At 40.8% G+C, this 22,502-nt stretch overlaps 1 protein-coding gene across 2 annotated transcripts in view; it reads left to right on the forward strand.

The window, feature by feature from the left end:
* Nucleotides 1-3,537: 3,537 nt before the first annotated feature.
* The window catches only part of fstl5 (follistatin-like 5), a 137,227-nt gene continuing 118,262 nt past the window's right edge, over nt 3,538-22,502 (forward strand). For both annotated transcript variants that reach the window (XM_019887445.1, XM_019887446.1), the window contains exon 1: nt 3,538-3,779. The gene's annotated coding sequence lies outside the window, so the exon portion shown is untranslated. The remainder of the gene's footprint in view (nt 3,780-22,502) is intronic.

A 22,502-nucleotide genomic window follows, 5' to 3' on the forward strand; every position in this document is an offset into this window, starting at 1 on the left:
GTCAAGCGTGACACAGACGGATGTAACGGAGAATCCGGTAATTTTTCAAAATAAAACATCTTTCGTATTCCGAAATAAATAAAACGGAATTAAGGCAAGTTCTTTCTGTGCGGCCTGGTACCAAATGCCCTGCGGACCGGTACCGGTACGCAGACCGACGGTTGGGGACCCCTGACATACAGCACAGATGAAATTACTTTACTCTCTCAACCACAGTGCAAACATGCAGTGCAGTGAACACACACAGCTAAAATTTATGTTAAAATTCCATAAGACATAAATATATAAATACTGTATGTTAAATAAAAATAAATATACAAATAGCAACAACAGACACCCAAGGGCACTTGTGATTATTGTATATTTTTAGTTACTTGTTTTAAGTGCAATAACGTAATCGGATGTCAGATGCTGGGGGAGGGACACCGATTGTGGCAGGAGGCAGGTGTAGACTGGGGGTGGGGGGGGGTGCGGGCAGAACATGGAGGGAGTTTAGTCTCTTGACCGCCTGGTGTAATAAACTCTTCTTGAGCCTGGTAGTTTTAGCAGAGAGACATCGCAGCCTCCTCCCTGACGGCAGCACGTCGAAGAGGCTGTAAGACGTGTGTGTGGAGTCACCTGCGATCTGGGTGGCTTGGCGGGTCAGACGAGAGTTCTAAGTGTCCGCGAGTGGAGGAAGAGAGACACCAATGATCTTCTCAGCCGCTCTCACAATGCGCTGCAGACTCTTTCTGCAGGACATGGACAGGAAACCGGAGTACCCAGAGAAAACCCACGCAGGAGAACATGCAAACTCCACTCACTGCACTGCACTGTGAGGTCGACGCACTAACCACTGGACCACTGGACCACTGGGCCGCCCTTGACCCTGACTTGAAACCCTAATTGACAACCTAAAAAAAAAAAAAACCTAAAATCTCCAACATTAACTATGCCTTAAAACCTAAACTCTTTGTTGAAATTCTATTTTGAAACCCTAATCCAGGTTTGTAAGCCTATGTTAAACTCCTGACTGGCTTGAGCCCCTAAATCTGTCTTGAAACTCAAATTTGAAACTGTGAACTTTGCTTCAAACCATAAGCTTATGTTAAAACATATTTTGAAAGTCTAGGCCTAACCCCTCTTTGAAAGCTTAACCCAGCCTTGATATCGTAACTCTGTTTTAAATCACTACACACAAAATAATGCTAGGTTGTTTTTCCTAACCCACTCACTGGGTTGCTGTTACTTTTACTCAAGGTTGGGTTAATTACTTTTGACACAACAGATTGGGTTGAATATTGGATTTGGGCATGCTGGGTCCAATCGGGGTATAAATAACCCACCATTGGCTTTGTCCGTTTTGGACCCAGCGCTGGGTTATTCATTTCACCCAATTTGGGTTACTTTTGACCCAGCAATTTTAAGACTCCAATCTAAAACCAGAACCCTGCCTTGAAACTACGTCTTTGAAACACGACTGTGGATTAAAACCTTAATAAAAGGTGACATGTAAGGCTGCTCACTGAGAAATCTTCACTTCCCATTACACTCACCTGCACGCGCACACATAATGTCAGTGTCAACTTTGCATAACATTTCCTTCAATTAGCATTCGGCACATTAACACTTCACTTGATGTATTAGCGCCGTGCGACATGTACTTGCCGCTGGTTTATAAGCCCAGATGCCACCGCGTCATCTTCTACATGCGTGCACAGACTGCTAAAGGAGCTCCTTCTCCTCCTTTTCCTCCTCCTGCATATTTGGCCTCCATCAGTTACATTCATTTGCATTTGACTATGTAAGGAAGCCCATACAACAATAGCCCATCTGTTCAAATGGGAGGAGAAAAACAATCAGTCCCTTGTTTTTAACATAAGTAAAGTCCGAAGGCAAGCAGTGGTTGTTTGGACTTTATCCTCATAATGTTGCAATTTTTTTCTGGAAAATAGACTACTTTTTATCCAAAATATACAACTAAAAAAATACATACTATTGAAAAAACGTGACATAATCTATCACCTAGAGCAATGTATACTGCCCTTTGGAAGGGAACCAATAGGAAGGACGTGGCATTGTGGTGGGGCTGACTTACTAAAACAAATAAAATGTATGTTTGGCTCTTGCACTGCGGCGCGGTACCAAATGGTCCGGTCCACTGACCGGTAGATGAGGACCACTGATCAAGGCTGTCTTCAAAGAAAATACATGTTTTGTGGGATAGTGGGCCAAGACCAAACATCTGTCGAATCTAGCAAGATGTCATGAAAGATGATCAATAAAATTTTACAGTAGTAGCATGCAGATGCATCACCCAAGCCAAAGCACTACTTACTTTCTGAGTCTGCCGTCAATCTCTGGACCTCACTGTTTGGGATGCTGGCCCAGAGTTGAACTGATGGATCAAGAAAAATAATGGATAATAATGGATGTCAAAATCAGAACCAAAACTTGATTTCTATCAGTAGTCATCTAAAAGATTTGCCTTTCCTTTATTCATCCCTGTGTTTAACCTAAAAAGGACAAGAAATAAGGAAATACCATTAAAACTGCTGGTCCAAAAGTTACCCAAACACAGTGAAATATAGCTAGCCCAATGCTGGGTCCAAAAGGCGACAATTTTGTCCTATTAGAACTCACCACAGCAATTATTTGCATGACATGTTCAGAACAATTTTTACACCCGATGCTCTCCGGACACATGGGAAATCCACCATGACCAGGATTTGACCCACCATCCCAGTGTCCAAAATATGCCCTGTTACCTATTCAGCCATCCAGCCACCGCCAACGTTCTCCAAGAATGTTTTGTTGAATTTCAACAGGGCGACTAGCTTCAGCTCTTCAACTCCCTTGAAATCAAACTTCAACCCAATCTACTGGGTCAAAATAACGAACCCAGCATTCGATCTATGTGAGCCATATTTGGTTGTTTCTATGTATTTATTTATTATTTTTACTTGTTTCAAGACATGGTTCTTGTTTCAGATTACATTGGGTGGAAAAATGACCCAAATTCGGTGAAAGAGCTAACCTAGCGCTAGGTCTAAAAGAGGTTGTACCAATGCTGGGCTATTGATTCCCAGTGCACTGGGTTGATTTGAAAACAACGTGACCAACTCAAAATTTTCAACCCAATCTGCTGGGTCAAAATAATTGACCCATTTTAGGTAAAAGCAACCCAATCTGCTGAAAATCCAGGCTATCTAGTGAATGTGTCAGGAAAAGAACCCAGCATTTTATGGAGTGCGCGTCTACTCTCGTTCACAGTGGCTCTTTTCGTGGCCACAATTTAATATTTTGTGTGGAGTTCCCATCCATTTTTGTGGCTGGAATTTAACGTATTTCAGTATGTCTGTTTGGGGCTCTGTGATTTTCAGAGAATAATCCAACTGCTTCATTTCTCTCTCGCAGCATTCCTGCTCAAGGACAGTTGGCCTGATCCGCTTGTGTCGCCCACTTCTGATTGGCTCCTTGTTCCCCTCACCCTTCCCGCGTGACTCGGCGCAAATCACGCCGGTGGGGGTGTGCACGCGAGTGGAGGTGAGATCGGCGTCTCCCTGTTCACTGGCTCACACGCGAGCGGCGCGCGACCGAGGAGAGATCGTCGAACAGTGTTGCTTCTCGCTGGGAGCTGTCCATACACGACCACGCTGCACGGACCGGCGTTGCCCCGCACCGTTACTGGGAGTTAACGTTTGGATTGCTGGAAGCGCTCACTTGCACTTCTTTTTTTTTATTTTTGACGTGGGTGGATTATTTCTTTTTCTGGATTCTCCACGCGTGGACACACACAGGTAAATACATACTGTTTTTCCATTCTTCTTTTCTTCGTATTGTTGTTGTTGTTTTTACTTGTTTTAGAGTTTTAGAAGTGAGTTTTATTTGTGTTTTTAATCCAAATAATCGGATGATATATGTGGAACCTCTTCCTTCATTTATCAGCCAAATACTTTGTGCGTGTCCGTGTGTGCGAGGGTGGGATGGGTGGGGGCTGTAATCCTTGAGTGACACCGTTTTGCCGCACATGAATTAAGACTTTTGTTTTCCTCCTGTTTTGCTGGGAGATACGTCTGCCGTGTCAGTGTGTGTGTGTATGTGTGTGTGTGTGTGTGCGTGTCTGTGTGTGTGTGTGTGAGTGTGTGAGTGTGTGTGTGTGTGCGCGCGCGCGTGTGTGTGTGTGTGTGTGTGTGTGCGTGCGTGCATACGTGCGTGAGTGCGCGCGCGTGTAAATGCAAGTACGTGTTTTAGAGGCTCACTTGATTGTCTTGATGATGTATCGTGCCACGTTTTGAGACTGTTTTAATCTTTGTAGCAGATGGTAGTTGAAGTGTGTGTGTGTGTGTGTGTGTGTGTGTGTGTGTGTGTGTGTGTGTGTGTGTGTGTGTGTGTGCGCGCGCGCGCCGTGTGTCTGCCTGCGTGTAGTTTAAAGCAGATTAACTTCTCATGGACAGTAACATACACCCTAGAGGAGTTCTATCAGGTTTGGAATGAATGATATACCGTGGTGCCTTGAGATATGAGATGAATTTGTTATGCGCATTCAGGTATTCAAATAATTTTTCTCCATTGAAATGAATGAAAATACCATTAATTCGTTCCAGTCTCAGCATTAAGACAACAAACATTTTGTAATTTTTGTAGCACGCTATGGTATTGTATTCCACAAAAAACATTCGGCAATAACATATGTGAAAACTTTAAAAGAATATAAGATGAATGTATGCATAATGATTAAATCATTGTGGTTCCTGCTGGTGTGCATGTTTTAGCCACCAGATGGCAGTGTAATACAGTCAAGCAGGCAAACAAAAAACGTTTCATTCAGCTACTGTAAGTGAATATGTAATCTGCATCAGATTATTCATTTTTGCATACGGCAAAAAATTATGCCTGTGAATAGTATCTAGCGATCCTACATGTGTTGCCACACCGATTATTTTAAAATATCTGTTATGCATTGTTTGTTAGCATTCAGCAAAACAGACTGTTCTAAAGAAATGCAATGTAATTGGTTCATAACTCACAATGTGTAATTCTCCTTGGTTTAGTTTTATTTTGACAGTAAACTTCAACTGGGGCTGACATTAAAGCTGTTGTAGCCTTTTTTGGTCAAGATTTTGTTTGTTTGTTTGTTATTTTCAGATGGAATTGGGGCCTTCAATTATTGGGACCTACAAATTATGATCACTTCCAAATAGCAGTCAGTGTAAACAAAAGCTTCAGGTTTCGGCTAGGAAGCATTAAAAAAAAAGCCGACTAGAACATCTAAAATGTATTTGGGATTAATCAGAGGCACTTAAAAAGGTGACAGATGTGTGCTGCCTGCCATATACTGCGTGTGTGTGTGTGCGTGTGTGTGTGTGTGTGTGTGTGGGTGTGTCTGTATATATATATACAGGCGCTCCCCGATTTACGAACATTCGTGTTACGAACAACGGTACATATGAACATTTTTGCGGGTACAGGTATGTCGAAAAATGTTCTCGGACAGAGATGCTGTAAGTTAGATTTTGTAGTGAGCGCCTTTTTCCGAGTACTATAGTACTTCTTTCCGCCGCTAATATCAACGTGAGGCGCTGTGAGAGGAGGAGGAGGAGGAGGAGGAAACGCCTGTCCCCATGAAGAAGTTTGAGACGGAACTCTTGGCCGAGGGGTTTTCTCATAGATAAAGCCATTGCACTCTTCAGGCAGCAAGACCCAAATATTGAACGTTGCACAAAGGTTGCAAATCAAATGAATGATGCCATACGGTGCTACTGCATCATTTATGATGAGAAAAAGAAGAAAACTGTGAAATCGTCGTGAGATCGCTTCTTTCGGCCAGTTTCTACTACACCCTCCAAGGAAGATACTCGTCAACCCTCATCTTCTTCTCCTCGACCCTCAACTTCTTCCTTCATTGATGTTACGGAGGAGGAAGTAACTCTTGAAGCCCATTCCAGCGGCGACGAAGACCATCTCGGCCCCATGACATAAAATCCTCCTCTTCCTTCTCCTCCCCCTCCATCATCTCCTTAAGCCTTCGAGTACATCTTCCAAAAGTAAGTTAAACTTCATTTTATTATACTTATATAAACCTTAAACATACTTATATAAGCCTTAAACATACATTCCATACAAAATATAGCACTGAAGCAACTTACGAACGAATTCAGCTAACGAACGATCCTTCGGAATGTATCTTGTTCGTTAGCTGGGGAGCGTCTGTATCTATATATATAAAACCTGACATATGTTTTTTATATTCACTGAAACCATGTGCAACACAGTGGTTCTCAAATACAACACCATACAGCTGTGTTCATAAAATAATACTATTGCAAATCATTGTAACATTATGCAGAGTTTGACCATTAACACTGTGCCTACATCCAGGAAAACTGCACTGTAAAAAACGAACTATAACAAATTCTGATTCTTTCAAGCACCGCAAGAGTGAACCGGAGTATCACTCGTGGCACGACCACAGCACTTTGAGAAACGCTGTTAGCGAGAACACTCATTTAGTGCCTGCCCTTTGGCACTTTAGTAAATCATGCCCCTTGTTTCATTTCCACAAACATCTGGCATTTGATGGTGCACGTTTGAGCAGCAGTGAGTAGCAATTAATGACGCCCCAACCACATCTTTTAAGCCCTCTTCCATCTGCCGAAAAACATACGAAAACGAGCCGAGTAATGGAGCAGGAGTTTACCCATCCTTGACTTGGAAAACCCGCCCTGTTCGGCCGTCTCTATTAAACAAGTTGTTGGCAATAACAATCCACCAGTCCATTCAGAGTTCCCTCTCGGCGTGGAGTGAGCAAGGTCACGCTTCAGAAATTCGTTTGAAGACAAAAAGCCTCAGACTAGGATTGATCCTTGAAACGAGCGAAGAGAAAATACGGCCTCAAAACATAACGGCGCAAGACGGATGCTTGTTAAGAGCGTTTGCCCCCAGAAGCAAATGTATGAGACTTAAATTACATTTAAAGAAACATGACACACTATGATCTTATAACAGTTCAGTATCAATCCAAACTTATCTTCCATCATTATTCTTAAAAAATAAACGCCTTACACATTTTGATTTCATTTGATTTAGAAAAAAAAAATGCATCTTAAGTACATGCGAATATGCATCTGACCGTAACAATCTCCATAACAATTCTGGCAAAATCTCATTCCTCCGAGCTAACGTAAAAAGCCTTTCTCTCAATCAAGATGGAGCAATTACTGTGCTAATTTCCTATTCAGACAGGGCTTTTCGTGGCATCCTTTGGCTTCTTAGGGTCTTTCAGAAAGAGCACAAAAGCAGGGTTTCTTAACAAGTAGCTGGCAATAGGTTCCACAAAGAAAAGAAAAAAAATTGTCCTTTTGTGAATGCTGACCCACGAATATGATGGAGATTGTTCCATATACAAAAAAAGTAGAACTATATTAATTCTTGCACTGTCAACTTTTTTTGAAAGGAAAGTTCCTCATCTTGTCAGTTACAGTATTTGAGAACATTTCGACTGATTTCTCAAGACTGACAGAATTTTTTTTTCTGTGACAATGCATGCAACGAACCTACCCGAAAGAAAGTTTATTTCTCTTTTTTTTCTTTCGTAATCAGCAGTTGAACATGGGCCGGCTTCACTCAAAACACCAAGACCGTGCAGAAAATGAGCTTTTTTATCAAAACAATGACGCTGATACTATTTCCTGTTTTGACACCTCAAGCTATAAGACAACTAAATCAGGACTGAGAAAGAGATTTTGATGGCAATAATAATCATGCCGACGGGTTTTCTACATGTTGTTCATCATTTACCCCCATGAATGATCGTGGCACACACTTTCTACTACCCTTGTGACACATACTCACCATGGGCCAATATTTCATTCTGACAATATGACAAGTATGAGGTGAGTATGAGGTGCCTAAACATGTCCAATTTGCAACATGCTGGCATTTCATCTTTCTCTCCAACTTAAAAGCTGGGCTGATCTCACTGCCATCCGCAGGGCTCTCTTGGTCATTGCAGTGGCTTACAAAACTGAATTTCACAGACAAGAGAGGCGAGACCCGCTTTCAAGGCGATTCGTTGGAAAATATACTTGAGCAGTCTGCAAGATGGTTGTTAGTGTAAATAGTTGTATTCCACTTTACAGTGATGGAGTTTATGGCAAGCAGAAAGAAGCTTTTGTTATATCTGCTGGTTTGGTACCGTATTTTCCATACTAAAAGGCGCACCTAAAAGCCTTCCATTTTCTTAAAAGCTCACAGCGTGCCTTAAAATCCGATGCGACTTGTGTATGGTCACTACGGTAATATTTCGACCCCAAAATGGCTCCTTGCTCGAGACATGCTGACAACGCAGAGTTCAAACTTAAGGAGATCGGTTACGCAGTTGAACACGGAAATAGAGCAGCGGCAAGAGAGTTCACCGTTAACGAGTCAATGTTATAACTTGCTGGTGGTTAAGTCAACTGTGTCGCTGCTTTATTAAATGCGTTTTACTGACATCTGATCGTTCTTTCTGTTGACGTTTCCCTGAGTGTAGCTCCATCTAGTGGATGCATTGTAGATTGCGTCTTATAAAGCGGTCCGCCCAATGTATGAAAAAAATTACAAAACAGGCCATTCATTGAAGGTGCGCCTCATAATCCAGTGCACCTTTTAGTGTGGAAAATACGGTATGCATTGTTGACCGCATCGACCAATGGGGTGAAGCTGGAAGAGGTGGCATCCAGGTCCGTGTAACAACAACCCAAAAATATGACAAGGATAAAAAAAAAAAAAGCGACAAAAACTGTGAGACAGTGGACTCCGATTTTGAACGATCGGTGCTATTTAGACAATATTTACATGCTAATCATCCAATTAAAGATGTTTGATGCTCTGCTGGTGAGCACAGTGTCCAGGTAAAAGGTCTGGAGGGACGATTCTTCCAGCAAATAGTGTGTAAACACAACTCGGCGGGCCTGTTAAAAAGTGCACAAAGTTGCACCGCTGGAGTCGTTTGAGCTGTAATGAGTGCGGCGGTCCCCCCTTATGGACGTGTGTGCCAAGGCTGGAAGCGCGGGCCAACGTGTGGATTCAGGCAATCCAAAAGTGGAGGAAGTGTAATTCAAGCTGCCTGCAGTGATACGTTTACATTTCTTTCTATGACTATGAATCTTTTGACAAGCCGGTTTAGTCTGGCTTTGGAGCTTGCGGAGTTGAGTTATTAGAGTTTCATGTTTGATAGCAAGTCATCTAACTACGCCGCCATGCTCTGCCTGGTCTGAATGTCTGCAATTTTGCGTCACCCATCTGTCACGTATGAATGGGATGCAATTGAACACAATCTTTTAGACAAATTCAGCTTTAAGGACCCCTAAAAACAGGAACAATTCGCCCATTGTGGCGGCTTCAAACCTAAATGGCAGACTTCCCATGTCTTTTGGTGTGTGGCTTGTTCAGACTTTTTGGGGTTCCGCTCATAATTGGCACACCTATTAAATTCCATTTTGCTCAATGAAAAAAAGTGTTTTGTGACATGTCACTGTGGAGTTTATTTGAGTTTTGTGTTACATGGCAAGATGTGAAATTGTTCCACCATGCTCCGTCCACACGCAATAACCAAAACTAACTGTTTGTGCAGGGTACCTGGTTTCAATTTGGAAGAAACCGGGCAAAATCTGCAGGGCAAGTTTTTTTTTTTTTTGAAGGACCCATGGAATTGACCTAAACCACCCAAATTTTGTTGCTATGTACCAAAATGGCGGACTTCCTGTGTCCTATTGAGCATGGCTTCTTGAGGCATTTTTGTGGGTTTACAAATATGCCCATTGCCTACTAAGTTCTACTTTGTATGTTGAGAAGTGAATCTGACTTCTGTGGCAGAATTTTCAAAACATTCCAAAAGTCCTATCTGAGTTTTTGCTGATGGTAATGCTCTCACAGTGGCGATTTATGATCATGACAAAGAAATGAAGCAATTTCACCGTATGGTCATCTTACATATTTTAAACATTGACATTTTCACGACGTGAGCACATTATGCTTTTCATGCATTTTTAGGTCACTGGGACCAGAATCCAATTGTCATTGTAAAAGCTTTATCAATTCAACATTCTTGTTGTTTCCTTGTTTTTTTTGTTTTTTGTTTTTTTTTTGTTTTTTTTATGGCACAACCATAAGATATTCATTTCACGGTAGAGTAAGCAGAAAATGCTGCTTGCGAATGTTGCTGTTGGACCATATTTCCTCTCATGACCAATAAATCTTTTACAAAGCACTTGAACAGCTTGAAACGGCGAGCTGGCGGTAAACAGCATGTTTTGTTTTTGGTAATAACTACAGAAAATTGACTCATGGGCGCCGGCTGAGATTTGGAACGGACCCACACGTTAGTCGGTTGTCCACAAATGAACGCCACCTGAACGTTCGGAACCTCTACACCAGAGGTGTCAAACTCATTTCACATTGTGGGCCACATACGGCCTCGGTAGATGTAAAGTGGGCCGGACCATTAAAATTATAGCATACTCTGCTATAAATAACCAAAATAATGTATTTCCTTTGTTTTGATATAAAGAAGCACATGAACATTAGGAAAATGTTGAAATTTAATAAACATCTTTTACAAAACATTTCATGAAGCTCCTTACATTTTCTTAGACAAATGTGAAATTTACTTTTATCATTCACATATATGTATTGCAACTGATCCCACTGATTGTACAAAGGCACAAAACTTTAACAAGTAATTGGTATTGAAAAATATAGCAATGCATTTTAAGATTAAACGAGATTTATAAAGAAATGAATTTTTAAACCATTTACACATGTGCATATACAGTAATTCCTCGTTTATCGCGGTTAATGGGGACCAAAACCACCCGCGATAAACGAAAATCCGTGAAATAGCGTCCAATTAACATAAACAGGTAAATAAAAATAAAAAAATTATTATTATTTTTTTTAAAGTCCGCAAACAGTCCGCGAGAAGCTGCAAAACAACAGCGAGTCACATAGAGCAACATATACAGTACTGTACTCCATGTATATGTAAAAAAAAAAGAAAAAAAAGAAAAAAAATGTTTTTTTTTTTTTTTTTTTTATGTTTGAAAAAATCCGCGATGCACTGAACCCGCGATAAACGAACCGCGAACTAGCGAGGGATCACTGTACAATCTAAATTTAATCCCTGCCTACACCTTACAAACAAAGGAGAGTGCTATTTAATGAGTCAAGAATAAAGTATTCACATGTACTTGATAGTGTCTGCTGTGTTGGGTCTGTCTCAGTGACAGACTGAGGCTGCTGTTGTCTTCTTCTCTGATCAAAACAATGTTGTCTTTTACTCTGATCAAAACAGTGTGTCCCCCTAGCGGATACTCCACGAATTGCACCGTATTAAAAATATTCATTACGTATCTTTTATGCATTTTTTCACTTTTAAATTATCCTGCGGGCCTGATCAAACCTCCTTGCGGGCTGGTTCCGGCCCGCGGGCCGTATGTTTGACGCCTCTGCTCTACAAACTGAGATCCAATACGGGAGCTGTATCAAAAATGTATTGCTATACTGTGGTTCACTGACTTTGACTTCATGGATCTCATCCAGGTTAAATTTTGACTGCAACGTGAGATTTTAGATGACTTTAGGGATTTTTCATCTGAGTTATGTTAAGCATGCAAAATTTTAGGGAGAGCTAAACACACACACACACACACACACACACACACACACACACACACACACACACACACACACACACACACACACACACACACTAGGAGTAGCACAAGCTGATTTAATTGGGATGTCCTTGTAAATTTAACATCATACCATTTTAAAAATTTGGTTTTATTGAGGCACATATCACCTCAGGGACAAAACTTTCAGGGGTGTGAAATTTCTGAAGAAAAAAACTCATTGGAACTGAAGGAGAAATTGATTTTCCGTCAAGTGTCCGAACGAACTCTGGACAGAATGAGGATTGAAAAAGTGTGTCCACAGATATGAAGTTTCGGTCACAAAAATATTTATTAACAAAAACGCAAGATCGACAAAGCACAACAAAGGACGCTGGTCGGTACGAAGAACCAGGAAAAGGCGAGAACAAACAAAACACGCTTGGAAAAGGCAAGGAACGATATACACAAAAATTGCTTGTCAATTTAAAGGACATGAAAATCCAACACACGACAAACAAAACCCCAAAATACATAACAAGGAAAATACTAGAATAAAAATCCTTTGAACTCACGAGGCGCAGTGAAAGAGAAATCTACGAGCAAAATTGTATCATGTTTAAAGTTTCATTTAATTTGGGCATGTGTAGACGTTTGGATGCGTATTCAGTGCGCCCCCAAATGCCTGTGCGCAAAGGTGTCGGCCGTCTGGGCGGAGGGCTTTTGAAGTCCACAGTTATAACGTCTAAGCAAGGGGGCGAATAGATGGAAGAAGGCTTGACTCGGTCACAAAGTGGGAATAAACAATTTGGCAATGAAGTGTTGTAGAACATCAAAAGACGGTTTGGGAACGGGTGTCGCGCCCAGACGGACATTTGTCATCTACGATATCTACAACTTGTTGATTCGTTGTCCACCAGACTGAAAAGTGTCAACATATCTGTGGTTCAAAGCTTAAACCAAGGTAATCAGATCACTGCCGAGGGGTCGGACCAGGGGCGTGGTATGCAAATATCGGGGGCAGTGTTTTTCTTGTATTTTGCTTATGTTAACAATAAAAGTCCGACAGGAGGACAAGGGACTCTAAGTGCGATCACGGAGCAACTCCCCGCCGATCGCTCTCAGAGATCCACTTCCGCTGAAGAAAGACAATCTTCTGTGTGTGTCGAGTCGTTTGTTTAACTTTGTCCGGGTAAAAAAACCCTGACACACAGCTATGTCAAGAACACGTAGAAAACTTGGAGACAGAGTCATGAACAAGGCTAATAATCCGACAGTCAGTTGTTGGTGTGGCCTGGCTTATAAAGCAGGCAGGTAACCAGGCCAGATTCAAGACGGATGTAACAGGTGACACTCGCCAGCCGGAGACTGAAACAAAAAGCCAACAAGGAATAACCTCACAAGGTTATTTCATTTCGCAAAACTCTGGTATCAGGATGAAACTTTTGACCAGGCAAATGAAAAAAAAATTAGGGCTGCGAAATATGAAAAAGGGAAAGAAAATATGCTCGCATTCACAGAAGTGGATTTGTTTTTTTTTTTTTTTTTTAGAATAGTAGCTCATGTTATTAAAAAAAAAAAAAAAAACGTATTCGATTACAAATATTAGTCCGAAAACTGCAGTATTCCCCAGGTAAATATTTCAGGAGGGGGTGTAATCCGCCCCCCACTCAAAATACTGATTTAATAGGAATTGATTTAATAGGACTATTTTCAGATTACAAATCATGCAGTTGACTTGTGTGCAAAACTTTAGGTGGTGTGAATTTTTCAAAAGAAGAAAACAAACATTGAAAAAGTGACTCCATATTACAAGGTACAACAAAATGCTCTTTTAAGGTTAAAGAAACATATTGACCAGTTCGTTACAATCAAAATTTTAGGCGGTTTGAAATTTACAGAAAAAAAAAAAGTCTGACCTTACACTAGCCTACTTTTGCAAACAAGACTAAAGTATGATGGCCGCTGAGGGCTAAAAAAAGATCAATACCGGTTGAAGAGCTCTGTGCTCCATACCAAATAGGGGTGCAAACATTTGACAACTCACTTGTGATTTCTTCAACCTTTCCAAAACTTTCTAAGTAGCGCAACATTTTTGAACACCCCCCGAGGAATCACTGACCCTCATTTGTTGTGAGCGTGCCTGTCCTTGTTGAGGTATTACAACCGCCTTGTGTGTGCGCCATGTTTGGACAGAACACACATAGAATGTTGCTGTGCTAACACGCTGCAGATAGAGAAAACGCCTTGAATCATCGCCCTGTGTATAATAGCTTTGAGCTACCTGGCGGGGGAGTCAAACGAGAGGTATGCGTTCATGCATGCATGTATGGGTTTAATAAGCGAGACCCCCTGCTGCCCTGGCCCTCGAGCTTCCCCCCCCCCCACCTTCTTCTGCGTCTCAGTTGTCTCATTTTATACCTTTGCTCAATTACTTCAGGGAAAAAGTGAGAGTTGTCTTTTGTTGTTTTTTTTCCATGTACGAAGGTTTGCATGATCTTCATCTATCTATCAATCTATCTACTGTATCTATCTTTCTAGCTGTCTATCCATCTGTCCGTCGATCGATCTATCCATCCATTCATACATATTGACATTTTTCATACTTTACAAGGTGACGTACACTATGCAATTCAACATGACAGTGTGAAATAGAGTAGAACAAAACTTGAAGGTGGTCCATAGTGCAACAGGAAGCATTACTGTATGTAGGAAACTTCACACTTGCCAGTTGCCACCTTAAATGATTCTAAATACCTGTGTACCTGTAAAGCTGAATGTAAAATGCGTGTGTGTGTGTGTGTGTGTGTGTGTGTGTGTGTGTGTGTGTGTGTGTGTGTGTGTGTGCGTGTGTGTGTGTGTGTGTGCGTGTGTGTGTGTGCGTGTGTGTGTGTGTGTGTGTGTGTGGTGGGGGCGGGGGGGTGATTAAGGGTGTATTCACACCTCCACTGCTTGATGACTTTGGAGCAGACCGGGCAGAGCAGCTTCTTTCGATTTTTCCAGACCACAAACTCTCTCCAAAGCTGTTCAGAATCCACGTTTAATCCACAGAAAACCTTGACAGAACTAAACAAACATGAGAAGACTCCATTGGAAGGCAACAAGCTTGGGAGGGCACGCACTAGGAACTGTGGAAAATCGTGGGCCGAACCATAAGGTGCCTTTGCGCATCGGGGAATCAGCAGCCCTTCCCTACCATGGCCCGTCACACATACTGCTATAGACTGTGAGAATATCGAGCAATACTGTAACCCCCATGGGGGAAAATGGGGAAAATAATGGTGTACTTGAGTATATTTCATGTAATCCAGACTGTCGCGGTTGCCAGTAACATTGTTTGAACATATCCTTAGTTGCAGTCAACCATTGTGCAAAATCTAAGTTGGCGTGACATTGTTCAAGTTTTAGAAAAAAAAAGGCCGAGTTGACTGCAGAGCATTAAAAAAAAAAAAATCCAGATTTTACATTACATTCCTACACATTTTGGCCAATTAGTCACAACCATCCTGAGTGGAAACTTTTGGGTGCAAAATTTTAGCCGACCGTGGACAATTGTTGACGTGGAACAGTGAACAGAAGAAAAAAAACTTGAGCCAAATGCTTCTTCACCGAGTCATTATTATTTGAACACATGTAGCAGATTTACTTGGTTGAATAATTTCACACATGGTGGGAGGGCCGACACACCTGACATACAATGACTTGTATGAAAGAAGAAAGAGTCACATTTCCATAATATGTTCCCTTTAAATCAATGGACTGCAGATTCATGTACTCTTGGGGTCCAACTGAGGTCACGTCTCTGTCCCTCGCACGCAGCACCTATGTCACTATTGAGCCTTCAGAGGAAGGTGATGGGTGAAAATGAGAATGTGGTCAGGGTAACGAGAGTTCGGCTGCTCAATAAGCGCTGCGCTAATGAGCTTCTTGATGGCTTTGTTCTCAGCAGGACAAGAGCGTGTGTAATGCAGGAATCCCAAATGTTAGAGTTTCATCCCTGAACATGAAAACTTACCCACAGCAGCTTTTTTGTTGTTTGCTTGTTTTGTCTTGTTATATTATGCTGAAACTCAGTCACATGTTCTTTTTTTTTAGTTTTGCTCCTGTGTTGGTGAGCAGAGTTAACTTTTCTCAAGCAATGATGGGCAGGCACAACATTTTCTCATATTTGACTTTCACCTGTATGATGCAAATGGTTGAGAGAATTACACGTTTCTTCATTTACTTTCGTGATGGACAGTTTTTTTTCTCATGCTTTGCCTTTGTTCTGTGAAATTGGTCATCCATTCATGCATTCATTGTACTGCATATTCTCACTAGGACAGTAAAATCACTTTTACATTTCAGTTTCATTTCTGTCATGCTGCACAGTTAGGTTTTCTTGTTTTACTTCTGTAGTGATGGACAGTTCAGAAATGAGACTTAACATTTAATTCAGTGATGTACAGCCACGACATTTTCTCAACTCAACTATATTTATAGAACACTTTAAAAGAACCACTGCTGTAGACAACGTGTCGTACATGGAGCTACAATAATTCATACAATAAAAAAACAATAAAACAATAAATTAATAGCAAAGACAGTGCAAACACAAAAACTGACTTTTGACTCAACATGAGACTTGATTTTTACTTTTAAAGAACAAAAATTAGTTTTAAGATGAGTTTTAAAGACGGACAGTGAGGTGGTTTGCCAAACGTTCAGTGGGAGGTCATCCCAAAGAGAAGGACCAGCAACGAAAAGGGCTCCATCCCTCTGAGCCTTAGTTTTCAGTTCCTCTAATAGTGTCTGGTCTGCAGACCAGAGGCACCAGGCAGGTTTGTAGGGGCGGAGGAGCTCAGAGTGGTCAGATGGGGCGAGGTCATTTAAAGATTTGAAAGCAATTAATAGGATCTTAAAAAAGAACTTTAAAATGTATAGGGAGCCAGTGAAGGGATGCCAAAGTAGGAGTACCAGTCAAGAGGCGGGCAGCAGAATTCTGGACCAACTGGAGATGCTTAATGGAGAATTGGCTGACTCCAAAGTAAAATGTATTACTGAGTAATTCAGCTGGGATGTGACGAAGGCATGAATTACTGTTTCAAAGTGCTCTTGAGAAAGGAGAGGCTTTACTCTAGCCAGCTGCCTAAGATGAAAGAAGCTGGATTTAACAACGGCACCAACTTACCAGTCCAATTTAGAATCACTTTCCAGTATAAGACCCAAATTCGAGACTGTTGGCTTAAGATAAGGAGCCAGGGGGCCCAAGTCCGCAGGATGGGACGTACAAGGGCCACTGAGACCAAACACCATCACTTCTGTCTTCTTTTCATTGAAAATCAAGAAATGTAGCGCCATCCAGGTCTTGATTTCCTCCAGACAGACTAAAAGTGGCCTCAGTGAGAAAGTGTCTTTTTGCTCAGCGGGACATAGATCTGACAGTCATCCACATAGTAGTGGAAAGAAACACCATGTTTGCTTAAGATGGAACCCAATGGGAGCAGATACAGTGAGAACAGCAGAGGCCCCAGAATTGAGCTCTGTGGAACACCACACAAAAGTGGGGCAGTTCGTGACTCAGGGCAACCAAGTCGAACACAAATGGTTCTGTCAGCTAAATCAGACTTACCCACTCAAGGGCGCGACATTTCTTGTTCTTCAATTTCATTACTGTGAGAGTGGACATGATGGATAGATTTGTAGTTATCTTGTTGCTTATCTGTGATGATTGACATTTATGACATTCTCGTATTTTGGATGTATTTCTGTGATGCGAAGTTATGATATTTTCTCCGGTTTTAGTTTCATTTCTACAAAGCTGTTTTATATAAATAAATATATAAAATACTACTTTGCTCTCATAAGATTTTAACTTTTTAGTAAAAAACAAAATACAAACAACAAACCCCATTATGACCTTTTCAGAGAAAACAGGCAACCTTTTAATTCCAATTGATTTATGGCAAGCATGTCCAACTCCAGGCCTTGATAGCCACTGTCCTGCCTGTTTTTCTTCTCTCCCTGCTGCTACAAACCTGATTCAGATGATCAGCTCATCAGCCAGCTCTGAAGCAGCATGAGGACGATCCTGATTATTTGAATCAGGTGTGTTGTAGCCAGGAGAGATGCAAAACAGGCAGCACAGCTGCCCCTGAGGACACCCCTAAATTTGAGGGGTACATATGGGTAGTCATGTTTAATTGGCGCTAGGATTAGAAATTGATCCTCCGCTGGAATGAGTTCAAGCACGCCTGATCTAATGTATGTATAATTCGTATACTGTCCGCTGTAGTAAGTCAATTGACACAAGGATTCAGCCTGCCCTGTGTCTTCCATCATGGTGTTTGCACTCAGCCACGAGGAGCTCCAACTTGGCCAAAAAGATGCAAAGCATGGCCAGGACCAACCTTGACCACTCTAGACCAGTTGTTCTCAAACTATTTACACTGAGTATCACCTAAAAATACTTCACTCTTCAAGTATCACCATTGCACTTAAATGTTTCATAATTACAAATAATAGTTGAATAAAATGGACCTAAATGAATTTCTCAAATATGAAATCCCAATATATTGCACTTAAGTTGAACCAAACTGAACTGAACTTGAGAAATTCACTGTACTGGGTTAAAAAAAATGTTTGAGCCTTCGTTACATTATATGAACATTTCATTGAGTGATCATTTCACTTCCCACAAGAGGGAGCACCTCACTTTGAGAATCATGTGGCCATAAGCCAAAACAAACATTGGAGAGCAATTTTAATAAAATGAGGAAACATTTCATGGGTTCTAATTGGGGAGGATTGGCAGAGAGCTGAGTGTACTCTGTGGAGAACGGAGGAAAATAGGTTGCACTGAACAAAAAAGGACTGTAGCATGGTGGATCGGATATTATTGCTAATTAATCTTGTGTTGACATTATGAGTTAATCCCTTCAAATTTGAACAAGATTCATTTGAGCCTGAGCATGCTTTTGTGCGAATCAAAATTGGCTGGGTAGCAGGACTCAAAAGTTTTTGAAAATTCAGCCCCTGGAGCCAGTTTCACTGAATGTGACATTGAATAAGCGTGGTGATCATGACAAGAAGCACAGACGCCATTCTGCTTTAAAATCGGAGGGTCATTTTAGCAATTTGCAGTGGCCCTTCAAAGAAACCCACCGTGACAAAATTTGCCCTTTTCCTACCAAATTTGAATATTGCTACTAACTTGACAGATAGCCAACCCTGAGGGATTCAAGTTTTTGTTCTCATGTGTGAACATGAAATTTGGTAGGTCTACAATGAGTAGAACCTTAAAATGTCTCAAAAGCCACAGGAAGTCTTCCCTTTTGTGTCAAAGTGGACATTTCTAAGGGTTGTTTTTACCATTTCCAATAGTCCTTCAAAGACAACCTTGTCCAAGATATTTTTTTTACAATTGCTACCAAATTTTTTAACCACATACACTAGACAGCTGGACACCGCAAAATTGTGAAACATTTAAGTTTTTGTGATTGCATGCAAGCAGACCATGGCAACCAAATTGATAAATTAAAGGGCATTCTTGAGGTCTCTGAAAATTCAGCGAGTTTCAGTTAGTATCACAAAACTAGGTAGACTTGTCTCTCATGAGTAAACTCACCAAAAATATCAACACAAAAGAAACAAACAGGGAGTGTTTTGAAATGGCCGTCTTCGTCTCACTTTTCCCATTTGCAAAGAATACCTTGTCCATGACATTTTGTGTGGTTATTAGTAATAAAATTTGAACCACTCATACTGTACAGGTGGAAGATCCAAAATTGCTAAGAATTAGAATTTTTGTCACTGCGTATGGGCCACGGATGGTGGCCAAGTTTACACCCTTAGGTAAACACACCCTGGAATTCTTCTAAGATTCATACCCCTGAAGCCAGTTTTACAAAGCAACATGATATTTGGTAGGCATGTCTTTCACAACTAGACCCACAAAAAAAGTCAATTTTGGGTTGAAGCAGGCAAGTCTAATTTCATCAATTTTGCCCATTCCCAGGAGTCCATCAAAGATAAACTTTTAATATTTAGTGATCACATATACTCCACAGACGGCTGACACTGAGGTGTGAATCTTTTGAGTTTTCCTTACATTAGATGAGAGTGAATATGTACAAGCATCACACCAAAATGATGAAAAAGCAGTTAGTAGATGAGTCTCAAGAGAGGTAACAGATTTAGAGGGATGATGAGAATCAGATACTGGATGACATTCAATCCACAGCTTTCTTTTGAGGAGACCAGGGGGCCCCCCACAATTCGTGCATCTTTAGGGTCAATGTCCCCACAGAAACACTGACCTGATGGTTTCACTTGTGGGTTCGGATGAGATTTCAACCTACATGGGGTCCCTGTCAGTACACAGTGCTGATAATAAGGCAGGCCTTGTTTAAACTGTTCATACATATGTTACAAAAAAAAAGACAAAGAAAAAGCATATTTCTACAAATGTTGGAATTCCAAATTGCATTTCCTCCTGGGTGAACTTTAAAGGTTCTACTGTAATAAATTATTTGTGTGTTTGCGTGTGAGTGTTTGTGTGTGTATTAGCCCAAGAGCGGCTTCATTAATAAGTCATTTAACACAAAGAGATTGATTGGGCCCCTGCCAGGAGACGATATGGAAGGGAAAATTTAATCCGGCTCGCTTTTATCTCTGCTACTGCGACTCCAGCGAGGCGGAGAAGAAGCAGCTGCATGCCCCGATCCCGACTGAGAGGGATTCATCTCAACGCCGGGAAATGGGACGTGACCAGTGGTTGATAAAGGTGCAAGTCGGTCAGACGAGAATGATGAACTTTCACAAAGTTTTCCCATAAACAATCCTCAGAAAACTTTATATTATTGTTCTGTTGATTTTGCAAATAAGTAATTAAAAAAATGTGAACCTTTGAGCAGATAAAATTATCACTAGATTCTTTTTTGTCATTGCAAAAATACATAAAAAATATTCTAAATATTACACTATTAACAACATTACATAATAACGATAATATATAATACTGAAGATTTTATGCTTAAAATTACATACAGTAGATAATACAAATAAAACTTCTATACTTTATGATATATAATACAATGAAGATGGTATTTTAACTCACTTTTTTGTAGGATCACAATAAAATATATTTTTATTTTAACATACAAAAGAATCGTACATCGTTTAATATCATTGAAAAGCAATGTTTTTATCCTTTTAATTGTTTTGTGTACAATTTCGCCTACTTTTCATTTTTTCTGTATCATATTTGCTATTGTGTGATAAAATATATTGATTGGAATTTATAAAAAGATATAAAACAAACAACATTGCAACATTTTGAGTAATTGTTATTAATTAGTATATTTTAATTATTTTTTACTTAATTAAAAAAATAGCAGCATAGTAACATGCAGCACTTTTACTTATTCATGCTTAATTTGATCAACTTTTTTTTTTTTTTTTTTTTTTTTAATTCTAACAATTATTATTCATCCATATTCTTCCACCACTTTTCGAGTTCAGGATCGCAGGTAGACCGGTGCCTCCATTCCAGCTGGTTGCCGCTCAAGCACAGATAGGGTCTTAAAGCATTTGGAGGCAAAACATAGTTCTTGTTCTTTTCTAAAAGAAAACATTTCGGAATTGCCATCGTCGGACTTCAAATGTTAATACCCAGTTAGCGGCGGATTATCGCAACACTTTCAACGCCCCTCCTTCAGACACACAATTTAATGACTAGTGCTGCGAAGGTTTTAAGACTCCAAAAGCAGCAAGTTAGCTGTCATCATTTATTACCTTTTTGTTGTTGTTGTTGTTGCTTAATTGCCTTTTTTGAAGCTCGCCCTTTTCCTCATTCTGTGCTAATTACCGGCTAAATGGCAAGGACGCCACTTCCCAGTCAGCGGGCATCTCGGAACCGGCAAGGGGAGGAGACGTTAACTGGCTTGTTTTGGAGACGCTTTGTCTGGCTTGTTTTTCAAGCACTAGATGGAAAAAGTAATTGCTGAACTCCAATGAGAACGTGGGTGTTGGCTGCGTACGTCGGTTTTATCTGTAAACGCGTAATGAGACGTTCAAATGTCGTATGGAAGATTTGAATGATGCTAATTTTGGCGAGGGACATAGAGAAAGTTGGCAAAAGTCGCGAAAATAACGTGTGCTTGACTTGTCGGCGTGACATTTATTAGCTTATAACTCGCAATATTTTGGCACCAATACTACAATTTCTGTATCGTTATCATTTACGATAAATCCTTAGTACAGAGTGCAAGATATCGACATTATGTCCCGATTTCCAATGACATGTTTTTTCCGTGTTGACATCAGTCCAGTACTGTATAACGTGTCAAATATCGATATTGTATTGGCGATGGAGATGAATAAAATCTGTTTGCAATAACATTTTTTTCACGTTCAGAGATGAAAGTCCTCCGGATTTTCCCGGAATTCCGGGTTTTTCAAAATTTTATGAAAATTTCCCCAGAGAATTGAGGAAAATTTGCATAAAATTAATCCGGATATTAGTTGACAACATTGAACGAAGACGCGTTTGAGTTCGTTGTATTGCTTTCACGAGCGTAGCCATATTGAGGCACGGACACTAGTAACAGTAAAGAGATTTTTGTTTGTGTAATAACGACAGAAGACATGACGGCGTTTGACTAATGGTTTCGTAGTAGTGATGTGTCGTTCGCGAACGAGCCGGCTCTTAGAGCCGGCTCTTTGAAGTGAACGACATGAGCCGGCTCCTAAGAGGGAGCCGCTTTAATGGGAGCCGACTTTTTTTTTTCCTCCTGTTTTTTCCCCCTTTCGGTTAAAGCCGCACGTGATTGGTCAAGATCCGTGGTAGAAGAGGGAGGAGAGGGTTACACACTCGCACACGCACACACA

This window comes from Hippocampus comes, unplaced genomic scaffold (assembly GCF_001891065.2).
Source record: "Hippocampus comes isolate QL1 unplaced genomic scaffold, H_comes_QL1_v1.1 scaffold202, whole genome shotgun sequence".
NCBI lineage: Eukaryota > Metazoa > Chordata > Actinopteri > Syngnathiformes > Syngnathidae > Hippocampus > Hippocampus comes.